This window comes from Calypte anna, chromosome 4B (genome assembly GCF_003957555.1).
Source record: "Calypte anna isolate BGI_N300 chromosome 4B, bCalAnn1_v1.p, whole genome shotgun sequence".
NCBI lineage: Eukaryota > Metazoa > Chordata > Aves > Apodiformes > Trochilidae > Calypte > Calypte anna.
Window position 1 is genome coordinate 11,402,843 of NC_044249.1, and position 18,551 is coordinate 11,421,393.

The window sequence follows — 18,551 nt, forward strand, 5'->3', positions numbered from 1 at the left end:
ATATGTTGCTGAAGATATACACCATTTGGCAGGTATAACTTTGATTCTTAACCATACAATTCAGAATTAAGGTCTGAATATAGAATATTCAGAATATTCAGAATACAGAAAGCTTTTGAAAATAAGAACTTCATTTTTTGTTCAGTATCCATGTACTTTCATGCAAGACTCAGAATTTAAATAATCAGTTCTTCTATTCATGTGACAAGTATGTGCACAGTAATGTTTCTTTTATTGCATATGTCCTGGTTTGGGCCAGGATAAAGGTGATTTTCTGTCTTGTACTTTTGCTTTTAGCTAAGTCTCTTGTAAGTAGTTGCACTTGCTGAAATTAACAGCAAGTTTCTCAGACAGTATGTGCTTCTAGGATTGATAACACTTGATGTTTATAGTTACTGCTAGAGACTGGTATGCAGAGCCAAGGACACTGCTCAGCTCTGAGGAAAACATTTTATCATCCAGGAGGAGTAAAGAGGTCCCACCTGAGCCCTCCTTTGGGGAAGAACAGACAAGATAGATGCCAGAATTGACCAAACAGAGTATTCCATCCCATATACGTCACACTCAGTATAAATTTGAGGCATCACGAGGGCCGAGCCAGATCTTTTCCGGATTTCCAGATTTCCAGACTTCTGGATTTCCTGATTTCCCTTCCTCCCTTCCTTCACCCGGCATCCTGGAAGGATTCCGTCCATTCATCTGCCTGTGGTCCTGATCCGTGCCAGCCCATATCTGTGTGTTCCTGCCTCCGGTTCCCGACTGCTGCCGACTCCAGGAGTCCAGCCTGGACTTTCCCAGGGCTGCCCTGCAGCCTTGGTGGTGACGTGAGAGTTATTGGGGGAAAGGAGGGAGGAATGTGGTTTCCATTTTCCTGTATATTTGTATATATTTAGTAATTTTTCCTATTTATCATTACTGTTCATTAAAGTTGTATAGTTTAGTTTCCAACCCATAAGTCTCTCCCCCTTATTCTCTCTCCTTTCTTTATCAAGGAGGAGAGATACATTAATAGAGAGCGTCTGTTATTCGGTTTAATTGCCGGGCCAGTGTTAAACCGTGACAGCATAGTATAAAATTCTACATTTTTACTTTGTTAGTGTGTTGGGATGGGATCCTTCTAAGAGCAAGTGGAGGTGGTGTCACTAAATTGCACTGGATGTGTAAAGAGGGAAGAAGAGGGAGGAAGAAAATCTGCAGACTTCATTAAGATGATATATGTGATGGTTATTTATGCAAACACTTAATTGTAATATTTATTGCCAATATTATTTCTTGTTAGACCCTTGACAGTGAACCCTATCACTTTGTTAACTGCTGGACAAACATGGAACAATACTGACTGTGTCTACTGAAGAATGCAGATACCAGGGAAGAGATGAATACAGACACACAAAGAAACCTGCCTGAAGTAATTTTAATTCTTACAAACAGTGCAGGCAAAATTAAGGACAAAATACCTGAAGAGGATGAAGTGAGAGGATCACAGAAGTTGGAGGACTCTTGGCCAAAGAAGCTAAGGTGAAGATCAGTGAGATTTTAACGAGAAACAGGGAGCTGGAGAGAATGTAAGAATATGGGAGGAATCTCAAGATTGTTTTCCTTCCTCACTAAACTAGTCAGACGTGGAAGCATCTCTGTTCCCGAGATACTCTTCTCATTCCCATTCCTCCCTCCGTGCAGCAATCTATAGGAATTTCCCTGCCCCATCATCTTCTCCAAGCAACAGCTGTGTTCTTGCCTCTGTCTTGCTTTCTTTGTGGCTGTGATAGGCAGAGACAGAAATTCCTGCAGGAATCTGGATGGGGAAGTCTGTGCAGAAGAAAAGCAGAGTCTGGTTGCTTAACAAGTAGTGCTGCTCAAACAGCTAAATCTCCTGTCTCCTCCAGCATGGGCAGAATGGCTCTGTTGATGCCATGAGCCAATTATCTTGGGACAGCTGCTGCCCTCCCATACCCAAATCTGGCCTTAATCATGATTACTGAAATGAAGGTGTATGACAATATTTCTAAAAGTTTGTAACAGCATGAGATTCCGTACCAGCTATTATAGAGGCAAACAGTATACCAAGTAGGGGGAAAAACAATTTGTACCTTCTGTATAAGATCAGGTCTTGCAGTCACCTGTTTTTTTGTCACCATACTGTTGCACGTTCACCATCAGAAATTAGAATCACACTTTTTGAAGTATCAAGATGAATAGAATATGTTATACTTTAATTTACATTGGAAGTGCTGCATAGTAATATAAATCCCTTCCAGACTCTTACCATTGTACAAAAAACTACCATTGTACCAAAAAAAAAAACTGTACAACCTATTAGGCACAACATAAAGATATAATCATTTACACAGGGTGAAAGTATAGAACTTTATGCAAGAAGCTTTTATCCATTAAATCCTAATTCTGATATACACCAACATTTATCTATGGTATTTCCTTCAATTGTTCTCATTAAAATTGCAACACAGTCACTTGTAGCCTTGCAATGTGTTAAAATGAAGAACTAAAAAAACCCCAACATTTTGAGAGCAGTTAATTTGGAACTAAATTTATTTCTTCACAGATCAGAAGGCATGTACATAGCAGAATCTTTTTGAATTATACCAGTATGCTTCACTATGTAAGAAATGACAGTGAGACATTACTCCTCACAGAAATGGAAAGCTCTATATCCCGAATCAAATCCAGTTGAGTGAAAAAAATATGCAAAAAATACTATTCTGAAGGGGTTTTTTTCTTTTGTTTTAGTTCGGTTTGGTTTTTTTAAAGACAGGATAAAAATAGCATGGCTTGGTGTGACTTCATTAAGGGTCTTTCAGACCTAAAAGGTACCACAACCCACCTGGGATAAGGCTACTGTGATTTGGTGGTGATACAGGAGCTCATATGAGACAGTGGACATAGACATTGGCCATTGTTTGAAGAACAGTGATCTCATCCCTCCTAGGTCCAATCTGAGAGAACAAGAGAGCATTCCAACCAAAATACATAAATGCATGTACTTCAAAAGGGTTAATTTTCCAAACAAAAAGAAAATACAAGAAAAATAGATTGGGAAGAAAATTCATATGGAATAATATGATTCTACTTTATTTTAAACCAAGCTACATTGTGAAGAATTTCAGGCAACTTCTCATTCAGTATAGAAACAAAGGGAACATAAAAATAAACCCTAATTCCAAATGAATGGATGGCATAAATAAGGAATGGATAGACACCAGTACAAATAACAAGTTAAAAATAACAGGAGTCTCATATGGGTTGCCAAGGACATAAAGACTCAAATCCATGATGACCAGGATGAAATATCTATAGCTCTTAGTAGAGATGCAGAAAAGCTGGAATTACTTATTAAATATTTTTTTGATCTGAACAAACAGGATGATGCACCTGTATCATGTGAAAACACGTTCTTTCCAGTCTATCATTCAGTAAAAGGATGCGAAACAACAACCATGGGGGAGAAATACTTTTTAGTAACCTAAATAATCTAGATTAATCTAGTAAATTTAGATTATCTATATTTAGTAATATATATAGATTATATATATAATATATATTTAGTAATCTAGATTATATATATTTAGTAATATATATAAATACATATGGCTATATATTTATATATTATATAGTTCTATATTTTATATATTTATTTATATATTAAATATATATTTAGTAATATATATAAATATATATTTAGTAATCCAGATTATTTCTACCCAGAAGCCTAAAATTATGGCTAAGCAGTTTTTAAAAAATGCATCTTGTTATTCCCAAGGCAAAAACAGAAATTAAGGTGCCAAAATCTCTTGTGTCATTATTTTAAAAACTCTGTATGGTCCACTCTGCAATAATGGTGAATTCATAAGAAAAACATCATTTGGTGAAAATCAAATCAGGTAAATTACCTTCTGGAGAACAGAGCAGCTGAGCCGAGGGAGAGAAGAAAGAGATTGGGAGCAAAGGAGGAGTCAGATTAAGATATTGGAATCTACAGGCATCAAAAGCATCTAATAAAGATTTAGAGACTCACGATTAGATTCTAACCCCAAAGAAAATGAATAGCTTAATTTAAACCTTCACCCCTATTGAAGAAAAGCAAGCAAAACCAAGGTTGTTAACTAAGGATTCAGCTGGTATAAGAGGTAGATGTGAGTCATATCTGCATAAAACTCTCTGTAGTGAGTGAGTTGCATCTCTCCCAGAGGCAGAGGTGCAACTGAGAACAGGTAGGTGGAGGACAAGCAGCCATTTACCAACAGACACAGAACTTGCCAACAGACTCAAGAACAGCCTGACAAATGGGGAGAACATGCAGCCAGCGCTGTGTTGCGAGATAAAATGAGTTGGTGTCTGCTGGTGTTGGACCAGATGGTTTGATTTACAGATACAGCCTAAGCAGAGGAAGAGATTCTGATTTGAGGTAGGAGAAAAGGAGAGAGTTAATTTTATGCAATTGGCCTTACCTACCTTTTGGCTCAGCTCTGTAAAAGGAAAAGATACATCTTGTAAAGAAATGTCATAAAGAACAAGTTAATAAAGATTCTCCACTGTTTGTTTATAGAACATCAAAAGCACCCTGCTAGATGCATTTTCATCATTCATTCTGCAAAGCCCTACCATGATTGCGTTAACCTTTGTTTTAAGACAGAAGCAATCATGATGTGCAAGCCAGTGTTAAGGAAAGAATGGTGCAAATTGTATTTTTAAAGCAGTAAAATCAAACGAAAACTGCCATGCAATAAAAACTGCAATACACTGGGAAAAGTGTATTCACAAACCAGTAATATCCTATTAAAAGTAATATGCATTAAAAGCACGGTGTAGCAGAATTTGGAACAGTTTTCAGACCAGGGCCCTGGAAATGGGCTTTTGACCGGTTGCTAACTTCAAGTTGGCACTTTAGGTGCTGCTCAGGAAGCATACATGACCCAACCTGGTTTTTGAAACAATGTTTTTTCCTCATTAATCAAAAATACCCTTGCAAATGTGGTCTGTTAACCAATTCCGCAGCAAGTAACCTTATTCAGTCCTTCTGAATCTAATGAAATTATCCTGATGAATAAAGAATGAAAATCTGTGTCTGCTTCAAAACCCTCAGCCTTCAAATAGCACACAGATATATACCGGAAAACATTATGTTCCTGAATCCAAACTGCAGTCAACATAGCTATATTTGAGAATAAATAATGGACTTGGATATTTTTTAGTGGCTAAAACAAACTTTTGAATTTACCCAAAATCATTCTTTTGATTTTTTTTTAACTTAATTGAATCTGCCATTATACTTACAATGTATTTTTTTCGAAGTGACAACAAAATTAATCACACAATGCAATTCTGAAATGAGAAATGTTTTTTCATTTTTTGTTTTGAAAGAACATTTTGACTGTCCATTTTTGGATAAACAATCTGCTGAGCTCAGTACAAATTTACAGAAAATGTTCTGATCCGTTCAAAAGTGCATGGTTTTGATGAATAACTTATTTGCTTGCAATTTGAACCACCTTTGTTGCGCCTTTGATTCTTCCCTACAGAAGGTATAATTCAAAAGCCACTGAAGTCAATTGGAAATTCTGCATGTCACTGAGCAAATGTCAAACTCCCCACTGCTCAGACACTGTTATACTAAGGAACTTGACACAGAAAACAAGAAAAAATGAAAACATTAAGGTAAAATTAATGTTTCTTAGAGCTGTGGTGGCTTAACCTCTGAGGTTGCTCTGCAATAGTAAATGAATTTTTGTCAAGTTAATCTGCAAAACAGTATACAGAAAGTGACCAGGGTACAATCAAACTCCAGAAATGTACTTAGGATATAAAAAACCAGCAAGATAAAAAGAAGAAATGTGGTTCAAGTAAGATTCTGGGTTGACATGGAGATGCAGTGGAAGCTGCTGTGGATTCAAAGTGGGTACCAGACAAGTTTTGTCATTAGGGACAACTCTGCTGTCATTCACCTCTCCTGTGTCTGCTAGCAAGACACTAAGGGAGCAGATGACTGCTGCCCACCCAGGACAAAGGCCCTGAAAAAGACACAGGGCACTCAGAGACATCACTGCAAAAGGCTGATTGACACCAGTGTGGGCAGAATTTCACCATACATTACTGCCCTTGTGGAGATCAGAGGATAAGATCCCCATGTGCCTGACGGATTTTGCATCTGACAGAATGAAATCTAGGTTTCTGTGTTCTGCAGAACAAATGTAAGTCTTACTAGAGATCTTCCTGAATCCCAGGTGACAAATTATTTTTCTCTGCACCTACAGAGATTTTGCTAGATTTGTTAGACTAGAGCAATCGTCACGACTGCTACTACAGACTGCATCATGCTCGTTTTACTGCTTGTCTAAACAGAATATCTTAGCCCAAAACCAGTCCCAGGAAATTCACACATATCTGGTATGCCATTAAAAGATCCCTCATTTAGTTCTTTACCAAAAACTCATCCCATGCATGATACATACATAAATGTACTGGTCTCATTTTCTAAACATCTGAAAAAGCCCATTAATCTTGTCCCTGATACCACTGTTTCTTTCTTTTACGTTAAGGCTTCTTTATAGTTGAGATCCCTATATGGAATGTGTCTTCAGAAGATGTAACCAAAAAACAAGCAGCTGAATTTTATTCCTTATGTATAATGAGCTTCCAGTATGGCACTTAAAAAGACTGTTCTTATGTAAAATAAGCAAGTGGGATTAAAAGAACAAGGGCAGCATTTTGTGTCCACTTACCAGCTGTGGCTCACAGTTCTTCTATGTACTGTATTATCTAATTAAAAAAAACCTGAATATCATGTTGCTCAGTCAGACTATACGAGAAGCCACTGCTCTCCTTCTGAGGGTGAGAGGCATCACAAGAAATGTGGTGGGATGAGTGACACAAATTGTTGGGAAGCATAAATCCAAAAGGGGATGAAGGCGATGGAAAAATACTCTTCCAAAGTGACTCCACTTTTTTTGGCAGAGATTTAAATCAATGTACTCAGGACCAAATTTTGATTTGGTGTCTCTTTTTATCCCAGTGTGAAAGGAAAAAAAGTGTGAACTAAAGCTGCACAGAGGCTCCTTTTCACTGCAGGCTAAGAACAGAGCACATGTTAGAGACAGGCAAATACAGCTCTCAAAATTCACAGCACTGACCTTGGACTTCTTGGTAACGAACATTTTTGCAAATCTTAAGGTTTCCTGGTATAACTTGGGCTGTGACAACTCCAGGTAAAGAAGAATACAAAATTTAAATGCTGTTTTTTCTGCATCTTACAAATTTAAGAAAATGCTGCTCACAGATGAAATCTAAAATGTTTTTCCTTAACCTGAAAGAGACTGTTGATGTTTAGGCATATTTTTTCTTGAACAAAAAAAAAAACATTTTGGGTGCTTGAGATAGCAAATTTTTATCTGATCAGGTTGCTGATATCTACTTTTACCTGGCTGTTTCTTGTAAAGGTCCTTTCTATTGAAAATCACGTTGGTCACTACACTAATGAGCCCTCAGAGCACTAGATTATCACCTCTGAGTTTAACACCAAGCATGTGCTGAAGTACTCCCTTGAACTAATGAATTTCAACAGGCTCTGGCTCAGGAAGTATTTCCCAGTTACAATAAGGGTTGAAAATAAAGTGCTTGGATGACATTTCAGTGTTTCTTTAACTCATTTTGTAATCTGACTTTTTTTTCCACAGGGATCAGGGAGTTTATAGCTATAAAAGGATTGATCTGGCATCTGTCCATTACAGCCCTTCATTCTGAATCAATGTATGTCTGCCTTTGTCTTACATGACAATGCTGGTGATTGCAATTCTTTACTATTGAGATGATTTCTAGATTAATATGCTCTTTTTTTTTTTTTTTTTTTTTTTTTTTTAGTAAAAATTTTGAAGGGAGAGGAAGGTGGAAGTTTTCCATCAGAATACAAAGAGAAATGATTGCTCTATGATTGCTCTTCTGCTGAACTCAAGTACCAACTGAATACATATAAAATAATTGTAGTGGTTGAGGCCCCTATTTTTCTTAATTATTTATTTTCTCAGAGGAAAATCACAATGATTTGATTACAGATAATAATTAGGATAGTTGCTATTATGTTTCACATCATGAGAAACTAATCTGTGTTTTCATCAATCAGTAGGAGTGAAAACCATTGATGTAGTAAGCCAGAATAAGAGCTGCCATGCACCACAAAACTTCCATGTGAGCTTGCTTCTGACAGTAGTCATCTCAATGCCTAATCTTTGCACTAGTTCTCAGATCAGGAAACGACCATCTTTGGAACATGATATATCCTAAAACTGCATGGCTATTTATCTGTATTATACTGCTACTACTGTCTAATTTGTTGACTAGATTCACCTCAGGGATTCTCTAATCACTACCGTTTCCTAATTTGCTTTTGCTCACTGAATGCATGTGCTCAGGATTAATTTCCCCAGGAGGTATCAGCCTGCATTTTTGGGCGTTGATTCTCATTGTGCATTTCCAGTGCCTATGCTTTTCCCACTAGGCACTATTTGGCTTTATTTTATCTCTATTCTTGTAGTGCTCATAGCACCTCTCACCCCAGTATCACCTACAAATTTTATTAACATTGTTTCCCCTTCTCCAAAATGAAGTATTTTCTAGTATTTCTTTATGATGAAGCATCCTCCCCCCCATCCTCCTCCCTAACAGAATGACAAATGTCTTAAAACAATGACTTAAAGAAGTAATTTTCTTTAATTGGAACAATATCGAATTTTTTTCCTGTAGAGGGTAGTTTAATCATGTGTTCTTCATAAATTTGAAAGTTTAAAACTGAAAATTAGCAGTATAATTCAGTACTTTGAATCTTGGAAAGCACAAATTGCTCTACACTTGGATCTGATATATAAAATATGCTCATTTCTCCCTAGCGAGGCTCTTGCATCCATGTCTTTATGGCACTGTAAAGCCTAAAGCAGATGTATTTTCTTGTTCTCTATACTAATGTTATTCACGCCCCTCCCTTTCATTTTGCCATTGCCTTTTGTCAGTGGATGGCACTGAAATAGCTGACTGTTTTTGAACCACACTTTTTCTTTCTGTATTATGATCTGTGTTTAGAAGCTATAGGAAGTAAATCTTCAGGGGATCATCTATATACTTTTGAAACAGATTTTTTTGCCTCTGGAAATAATTAAAATACTACAATTTGGAAGCTGTTTTCAGTGTTTTCCCTTTCTGTTTAATGTTCTTTCTCATGGCTTCTACCCAGGTCCTTGCCTTGTGAGAACCCTGTGCCTTCCTAATCCATTCCTAATTTTAAGAACAACATACAAAGGTTGCACAAAAACATATTTACAGTAATACAGGAAAAAAAAAAGGATTAGTGTTTTGCAATCTGGTATTTTTTTCCTAACCATGGATATTAAACAGACCACGTCATAATTATGTATTCTGTACCATGCTGACCTTTGCTGCTTACTGATATATTCCCAGTCTTCTTGACACTGCCTGACCCATATGAATGTTTTCCGATTATGAAATGATTACTAGCAATGTTTTTCCTACAGTCTTACTGAAAATATTGGTATCAAATAATAACACAGGATAATAATTAAAAATTGTGCGAGGGTAGTACCAAACAAAGAGAGCTTCTAGGGACACCACACGGAAAATACTATATTGCAACATATTATCTCACAGGTTTTAAAAATGAACAGAATAAGTTACAGCCTGACACTTTGTAGGCAGACAGCACCCTATCATAACCCATTACAAAAATTTATTCCACAGAATAAATATGCAAATAAATGCTTTCTAGAGGTGCATGAGACAGTGAAACCCCATTGGAAGATAAACTAAAGCAGAATTAAAATAATTAAGCTTTGTTGCCATTTTGTAATACAGCAGATAAATACAGAGAACAATTTAGAAATACCATGTTTTCAATGAGCTTTTAATGTGTTTCCTGGAGAAAAGAAGATAAAGAAACAAGAGTCAAAGAACTAACTGCTCCCCCTGTATCAAAATAATTCTTGATAGGGGTAGAAAAAACCCCATCTTTGCATCTTATCATCTGCATAAAACATCATTAGTTGGGCCTAGTGCCTGCTTCTGGCAGTGTTGGAAAGTTTAAAGCAGGAAAGCTTGTTCAGTTACATCATAGGCTATAACCAAACAGAGCTCACAGTGCCTCACTCTGTGTATGTGGTTATGAACTTACCACATGCAGGTGCTAGGCCAAAAACTTAATTTCTTCCCTTCTTCTTTGACCAAATTTCTAAAATGGCTTTGCCAGTCACAAAGAAAAGGAGGATTCTATGGCAATAGAAGTACAATGAAGAAAAAGTCTTCATTGTCTTCAGCAAAGACACCAATGATATTAAACTGAAAAGGTCATGGAAGTCAAGAAGGGCTATAGCTGTCTTTCCATAGGCACTGCTCTGACTCACATTAGAGTCTTGTACTCTGTCTTCACAAAAAAGAAAAGGTGTGAAAATACAAAGTCAGCTTGAAAACTTCTGATGCATGTAATGGGCCACTCATTCTGCTTCAAATGATAATGTGTCTCCATTGAGTCTGATCTCACTGATTTGCAATTGTTTCAAAAAAGAACAATTTTAAAGTGAATAGCCCTGGCTAGGGTGGAGGACCTGAACTGGCCAGAGCTGAGCAGGGGGTGACACAGGGGAAGAGATAAGAACTAAGAACTAGTGGCTGGGAGACTACTCTCCTTTTCTGTGGGCCTTCAATGCTGGAACACCCCTCCAGGCACGATTACCGTGCCCAGGGTGGAGGAAGCTTCCTTGGTTGTATTGATGTTGATGTACCTGGATAAGGGGGCTGGAACAAAGTGGGGAGTGGTGTCTGGCAGGAAATAAGAACTGATGAGTGTGGGAAAACAGTCTGCGGAGGCTTAAGGATTCCATGTGCACATCAATATGATTGTATGAAATCCTTTATTAGCAACTTGCACTCACTTTATATAGAGAAGCCTTGTTTACACCATCTTATCATGCAGGTGGCTTTGTATTCCAATTACACATACCATTCTCACGGAAAGATTCTTCTCACATAATTATTTTCCTCTTCTGTTGCCAATTAAGTTATCTCTTTCCCAGTAGCTCATTCTCAGAAAGCCTCTAACTAGGCCTCAATAACCATTAACCCAATGTGGCCTAAATTGAAGTAAGTCAGGATTGCTCACAACCTGTATATTTCTGAACTGTTTCCCCAACATATTCCCCTTTCTGTTTTTTGAGCAATTCTGACTTATTTCGTTACGTAAGATAACATGCTAATGATATATTGTCATAAACAGCATACTAAAAATGCAAAAGCAATAATAACATATATACTAATACAAAAGTAATAATAACATACTAGTAATATAAAAGCAATAATAACATATATAACTGATAAGCCTTGCCTAATTAAATCTGTAAGCAAACAAGCTAACTGGTATATTTTATGATTTTTATCAATTCTTACCAAAGGCTTTTCCTCTTGCTATGTGTGATACAAATGAAACAGCAAGAAACCCAAATTTCAAATTTTCACTTATATTCTAGGCCTAATTGTTGCATTGACCAGTTTGATCACAAATGTTATTGATAACTCATTAGTGCTCTCATCATGAGGTCACGCTCTTTTTTCTTCTCATAGGGGTATATGCTCTTCCCTTGTCTTTCCTCCTTTTCCTTCTTTTTTTTTTTTTTTTTTTTTTTTAACAAATCGAGATGTGATATTACCACTGAATAGAAGTGATCCACAAATTTTGAATATGACTCTGCTCTCCCTGTTTAATATTTGTAAAGGAAAAGTTCGCTTGTGTAGGATCATGAACAATTTGCAAAGCTTTATACACCAATTCTTGTGAAAGTTGTAACACTTCAGTTTGAAACCATGCCTGGAAATCTGCATGTACAAAAGGACAAGCACCGAGTAACATTTGTGCTTGCACTCCGTGTAATGCATCGGTGTTCTGTCTAGGAATCACAGCTGCATTTTCACATAGCATTTACCATTTATGATGAAATTGCAATTGTTGAGAAAGAGTTAACAGAGTATCAATGAGCATTTTTGTGTCGTATGGCATCAACAATTGAGCAGTAAAAAGATGTTGCAAAAGAGATTGAGTAAATGACTCAAACCGATTTCAACCCGTACTGTGCAATGGCAACTTCGACTTCCTTTATCATTTTCCAATCTAATGCAACCCATTGACCTCCTCCTCCTGGTCCCACGATCACTGGAAAACCATCAGACTCATATTGAGAACCATTTCTCTTTCAACTATAGCATTTGAATAATTCACTTCCATCTAGTTATTGGATACACATTACCACCCCCCCCACTACCCTCCCCTCCCCATGCTGGATCTGGAAGAGGTAGAACAGTGGGTGTTAAAGGGTTAAGGGAAATAGGAGCAGGAATAGGAAATGGATCAGGGGGTAAAAATGGATTAGTGCCCCATTGTTCGGGATGTTCCCTGGAGCAAAAACTAGGGTTTTTTCAGGGGTATACTCATCCTTGGTCTCCAGTTCTGTCAGCTTCTTCAGCAGTTTCCTTAGTTGCTTGTCTCCAAGTCCCAGTTCCTTCCTTGATTGTTGCTCTATAGCAGGCACTGATGGTGTTGACAGGTGAAGCAGAGGATTAATTGATGGCAACTGTGGTCAAGAAGATAAATCAGGCTTCCGAGGTGGAAAGGTGGCAGAGCAGTCGGGAGCCGTGGCGGGCAATTGCAAGGTCGAGAGTCTGCATTCCAAGATTCCTTGCCTGTGTTCTCCAGCTTCTCTCCCTCTGGGAACTCCGATGATTCTGGTGGTGTTTTCGGTCGCTTTTGGTTTTGCTTCTTGGTCCCATTTTCACTTTTCATCCAACCCCCAGGGTCAAATGGCACAGTTGACTGAGTTTGAATCAGTACAGTCCCTTCAGGTGCTGGTAAGGGTATTTTAGGTGTCTCAAATAACTGTTCAGAGGTCAAGTCCATACCCTGAGCATTCATCGGTACTGGCAGATCAAATGTTAAGACAACAAACGCTGAGGCTGCTGCTGACCTCTCACTTTTCATTTCTTTTAAGGTTTCTTTAATCAACTTCCAAAGTGTCACTAAGCGTTGTGCCTCCTTATCTCTGTTGCTACTTTTATCCCATAGGGCAATACCTATGGCTCCCCAAGTAGGTAACTCAAAAACAGTACCCATCGAGGGGATCAAGTCTCTATCCCATGCCCATTTCAGTAATTCACGTTAAGGTCCTGCCTTCGTGTAATAAATCTCTCTTAGAGAGAATATATTGGAGGAGCTTAACTACTGTCTCTTCTTGTTGTACATCAGAGTGTAGACCCCATCTCCTCCCCAGCCGCTCACCTGATCAGGGCAAGATTCTTCAATTCCGAGCTCGTTTATTCCGTAGCCGGGCACCAGCTACATAGACTGCCAGGGCAGCAATCTCCTTTCGACTGGCTTCTCCGCTCCTCTCTCATTCCAGCTGTCTTCATCGCTCCTGGAAGCAACAGCATGAGAGTCCCAGGTCCGGGCCATCCTTAGTCCCTGTTCCGGGCCACCCTGGGTCCCTGTTCCGGGACACCCTGGGTCCCTGTTCGGGCGCCATTTGTGGGAAAACAGTCTGCGGAGGCTTAAGGATTCCATGTGCACATCAATATGATTGTATGAAATCCTTTATTAGTAACTTGCACTCACTTTATATAGAGAAGCCTTGTTTACACCATCTTATCATGCAGGTGGCTTTGTATTCCAATTACACATACCATTCTCACGGAAAGATTCTTCTCACATAATTATTTTCCTCTTCTGTTGCCAATTAAGTTATCTCTTTCCCAGTAGCTCATTCTCAGAAAGCCTCTAACTAGGCCTCAATAACCATTAACCCAATGTGGCCTAAATTGAAGTAAGTCAGGATTACTCACAACCTGTATATTTCTGAACTGTTTCCCCAACAGATGAGTGGGTGGGGCGCTGCACCTTTCTGTGGAAGCTCCCCTCCCTCCAGGCAGCCTTTCTGCAATGGCTCTGATGCCAATGACCCTGGCTTCTGTGGCATCTAACTGACAGCTGAACCAAAGGAACTCAGGGGTATATAGAGCTGTCCATGCTGTGGCTGCTTGGTCATCTCTTGACCCACTGCTGTTCTGCATCAGACCCTGGATGGGATCAGCACCATCTTGAAAAAACTCACTGGACAGCTGGACTCCTGGTGGTGACTCTTTCTGTCTTTCTCTTATTCTTTCTTCCCACTTTCTTACCACTTTTCTCTCTCTCTCTTATATCTTCTTTTCCTCTCCCTCTTTTGCCTGGCTCTATAATTATTGCCTGTGTCAATTGTCAAGTAAAGTCTGATTGCACCTGACCCTTGTGTGGTTGGACATTGTTTTGCGAATCCAAAACAAAAATAAATTTTAGTGTTACCTCAGACCATAACAATAATCGTAACCATAAAGTTTAGAGAGTGTATTTCATAGTCTAAAAATTCTTTATTTCAACAGATCTTCTGTTTTACAATCGTGGTTTTATACTTACTATTATTCACTTCTACTGTCCTATACAACTTTATTCTTACTCTTTCTATTGATAGAGTTAAATGAGAAATCTCTTATCTAATGAAGGTATGTAGGAAGCCAATTATCCATTATTTGCCTCTATGAGTGGGTAATAGGATAACACTAGAGCTGTCTGAATTTTCAGGTAATGCTTCTTTAGGACTTTCCATACTCAGAGCAGTGTGAAAAGAAGTAATCTTCTTACTAACTCTGTAAGGAAAAGAGGGAAAGGTCAATTTCACAGAAAGAAAAACTGAGGCTGATAAAGCAAACCTTTTCAAAGGGATGACTAATATTTAAGTTAGCTGCCCAACAGAGTGGTCAAATTATCAAATTATAACACATTCTAAATCAGGTAGCTTGTTCAGGTGTCATCACCCAATGTTTTCAGTTTGCATTTTGTCATTTAGTTTTGCCAGTCTCTATGATGATATTTTATTACAACTGAACTACCTTCCTGTATAAATGATCACGCTTCCAAATTCAAAATTGTTTTTTTCAATAACTTAGACCAATACTTACATATCATGTCTTCCAACTGTGTGCATATTAGGCTTAGCAAGCTCGTTCTCTACCGAGTATGAAGAACAGAAACAAAAGAAGGCAAACTCAGGAAGAGAGAGTTTGTAACCTTCAATTAACACACCTCTGCAGAGCTGGTCTGTATTTACACCCAAGACTGGATTTCAGACAACATGTTTGTAGTATTCATACATCACCTTAAACACTTGGCAAAATTTATCTGTCATCATCATGGCTTGGTTTTGTGAACAAAGATGTCAGAAGGGCTCTTCCCAGCTTGCTGCAAGCACGCTGATGGCTGATAAGGGCTGATGGCTGATAAGGCAGTGCAGTTGCAGAAGGCACAGCAGAAAGTCTCCTGTGAGGGGACAGCCAAGGCACGGTTCTTTCTGTGCTGTTTTCTCCTCCAGACTGATTCTCTGTGTGTTCTCAAAGGAGGCAGCAGCGTTATGGATGGTGTCTCCATGTCTCCCAATTGGAGGCCAGAGTGGAGCACTGATGGCAGTCAATATGGCCAAAGCTGAGGGATTGTTTCAGGGAGTCCTTGTATCTCCTCTTTGGGGCTCCTCTGAACAGCCAGTGGCAAGTTCACCACAGAGCACAATCTTAGGGAAGTGGTGATCCTCCATCCTGCAGATGTGCCCTGCTCAGCACAGCTGCATCTTCAATAGCATGGCCTCAGTACTGGTGACCCTGCCTGTTCAGGGACAGGAACATTGGTCATGAAGTCAGTCCAGTGGATGTTTAGGACTGTACAGAGGAAGCACTGATGGAAGTGTTCAAGGAGTCACAGGTGGTGGCAGTAGATGACCCATGATTCAGACTCATGTAAGAGAGTAGACAGCACAATGGCTCTGTAGACACCAATCTTTGTACTTCAGGTGTTTATTCCTCCAAACTCTTTTATGAAGTCTTCTGAATGCTCTGTATGCCTTTGCTAACCTGTTGTCTATCTAATATCCATGTAAGTTTACTAAAAATATGAACATTTTCTGTGCATTTATGTGTTTCTTTATTTCCCTGCTCCTGGCTTCTCCCACAATCATGAACTTCAAAGGGGTTACCCATCGTAGCTCCAATAATTTCAGTAAAGAAATGCTGATTTGTTTCTTGGCTTGTGAGCACAACAATCATTTGAACCTTATGAAGTTTCCTCACTTTGTTAATTGTATTAGGCTTATATTTGGTCTAAAGTTTTATATTTCACCAATAAAATAATTTCAGTTTAAACTTCAGAGATTAATTAGAACTAATTCTATTTTATGAAAGGAAAAGCTTTAATACCTTTTCAAATCCATACTTAATTTGCTTTTGATATATTGAACAAGTATCTTGTTCATATTTTAACTTGGATTGTGCTAGCTTAATGAAACTGTATTAAAAGCAAGAGGGAAAATGCTCTTCTGAGTGTGAATTATTGTAATGGTATTTGCCTTTATTTGTAAAAAAAAAAAAAGAAAGAAAAAAGGGAATCAATAACACAGTACTACCTCTATAAATTATGGGTACCCTGACAGTTCAATAGCTTGATTACACCTCATGGAAATCAACAGATTTCTTGGCCAAGAAAGCACATAAAATTCAACAGCTGATTGCAACTAGATGAAATGGAAGAATGGACACTTCCTCTGCCACCAACACATTTTTTTCCTTGCTTTTGGTAACTTGAGTTTCTGCATTTGAATACTTCCCCACACTCCTCTTGTACCTTTAAATTTTTGAGAAGAAATTTTTGAGTGCCAAAGTCAGATTCTAATGAAAATTCCTGGTTTAAGAGAATCTAATTACAGTATCTAATATTTTCTGGCAAAGGGGGTCTCCAGCCCACCCTCTCTGCTTTATCTAGGCCATAATCCTTTGGACCATATTTTTCTCTTCCCACACGTTCTACACTAAAACTGGTGATGCCATTCCCAGTTCAATGCCATGGTAACCTGAATTTTTTCTCTTTTTCTATCACCTTTATGACACAGCCCTAGATAAGACTAAGTGGCCTGCAGGATGCTAATCACTTGGAATATGGTCCTGCTCTTGATAATAGCTGTGGTGTTTCAAAAGAAAAAATTAAATCTTTTTTTCACTTTCTGTAGTATATTGACATCTGTGATGTTTATCCTGGAAAGAGACTCCAGTTGGCTCAGTGTCTTGAGTTATGTTCTGCAATAAAGCTGTATGTTTTAGGAGCAATTTATTACTGTCTTTCGTCCTGAACTGGATGATACAAATAAAATAAGAACTTGCTTGTGTCTTCTTGCTGCAGCATCCTGGACTACAGTAAAACAAAGGTTCCCAACCAGTGAGGTATGACTTGCAAATTAGGCACATCAACACCAGATGATGAGACAGTGTGGAGTTCATGTTAACCATCTTTACTGGGGCTTTGAGGTGGTGCTGTCAGCCAGTGCCAAGGTGCTGAGCTGGGGAAGATGCTTGGCTGCAGGTGTTGGAAGAGAAAAGAAAGGTGGTGACAGTGAGGCTTGCTTCAGATAGTAACACAGAATAGCATTCAACTCAGAAACACTTATCCCTGGGCTGTGGAAATGGCACTGTAGAACTAATGTAAATAATACTAAATTTATTTGTTTGATATGTGAAAAGTGATGGGACAAAGATATAATTTTCCATCTAGTTCAGGCAAGGCAATTGGGTCAATATCATTTTCACCCGTCTATCTCTTCTTGATTTACTCCCTGTAGCCCTTCTGCCAAATTTGCCCAGAGTTACAATCTGTGCAATCAACCTAGGAATCAAGATGGAGACTGCAGGCTGAAAATAATCACAACAGGAGAGGATAGCACAAGCAGGACTAGATAGGTGTTGTTGAGGAGTGTCAGCCACTACACATCATGGAGGCTGGCAGAATGGTCCAAGAACTGCTGGTTAGACTGTTCATGTCCTGCCTTTGGACTAGGAATTACTGCCCAGTAATTACCTGAATAATTACTGATCTGATTATGTGTCAGGTATTGCTCTTCCTTCACACTGCTGCAACAGAATGTTAGCTCAGGCTGGCAGCAAGGATGGTAACTGGGACTAATATTTTATGTGAGCTGCAGAAAATATGAATCCTGAGACTACATGGATTTCATCCCCCTCATCTATCTGTGCCTGGCAGCTAGGAAGCAGCAATCACCCACCTCTACACCATTAAATGTCTTGTTCCAATGTCTTGGAAGTCTTCCAGGGGAAGTCAAAACCCACTTAATGTAACACAAAGCTGTCTACTCCAAGAAGCTGAAAAATTACTTTTATCAATCGAAAATTGCAAAATTACTTCCCTGAGGTAATTAAAGCTGTTAGAATTAGAACTTTTAGAACTGCCAGAGATAATTACCAAACTGAGGTCTGATGACTAATGCAGCAGGGAGGGGGCTTTGTTTATGTCTGGAACATTTTAACAGAAATAATTGCTAATGTCCTGTTGCATAACATAAAAGATCATAGATTTTACAGAAACAGCAAAGAATAAGATGAAATAAGAAATAAGATGAAATTAGAAATAAGAT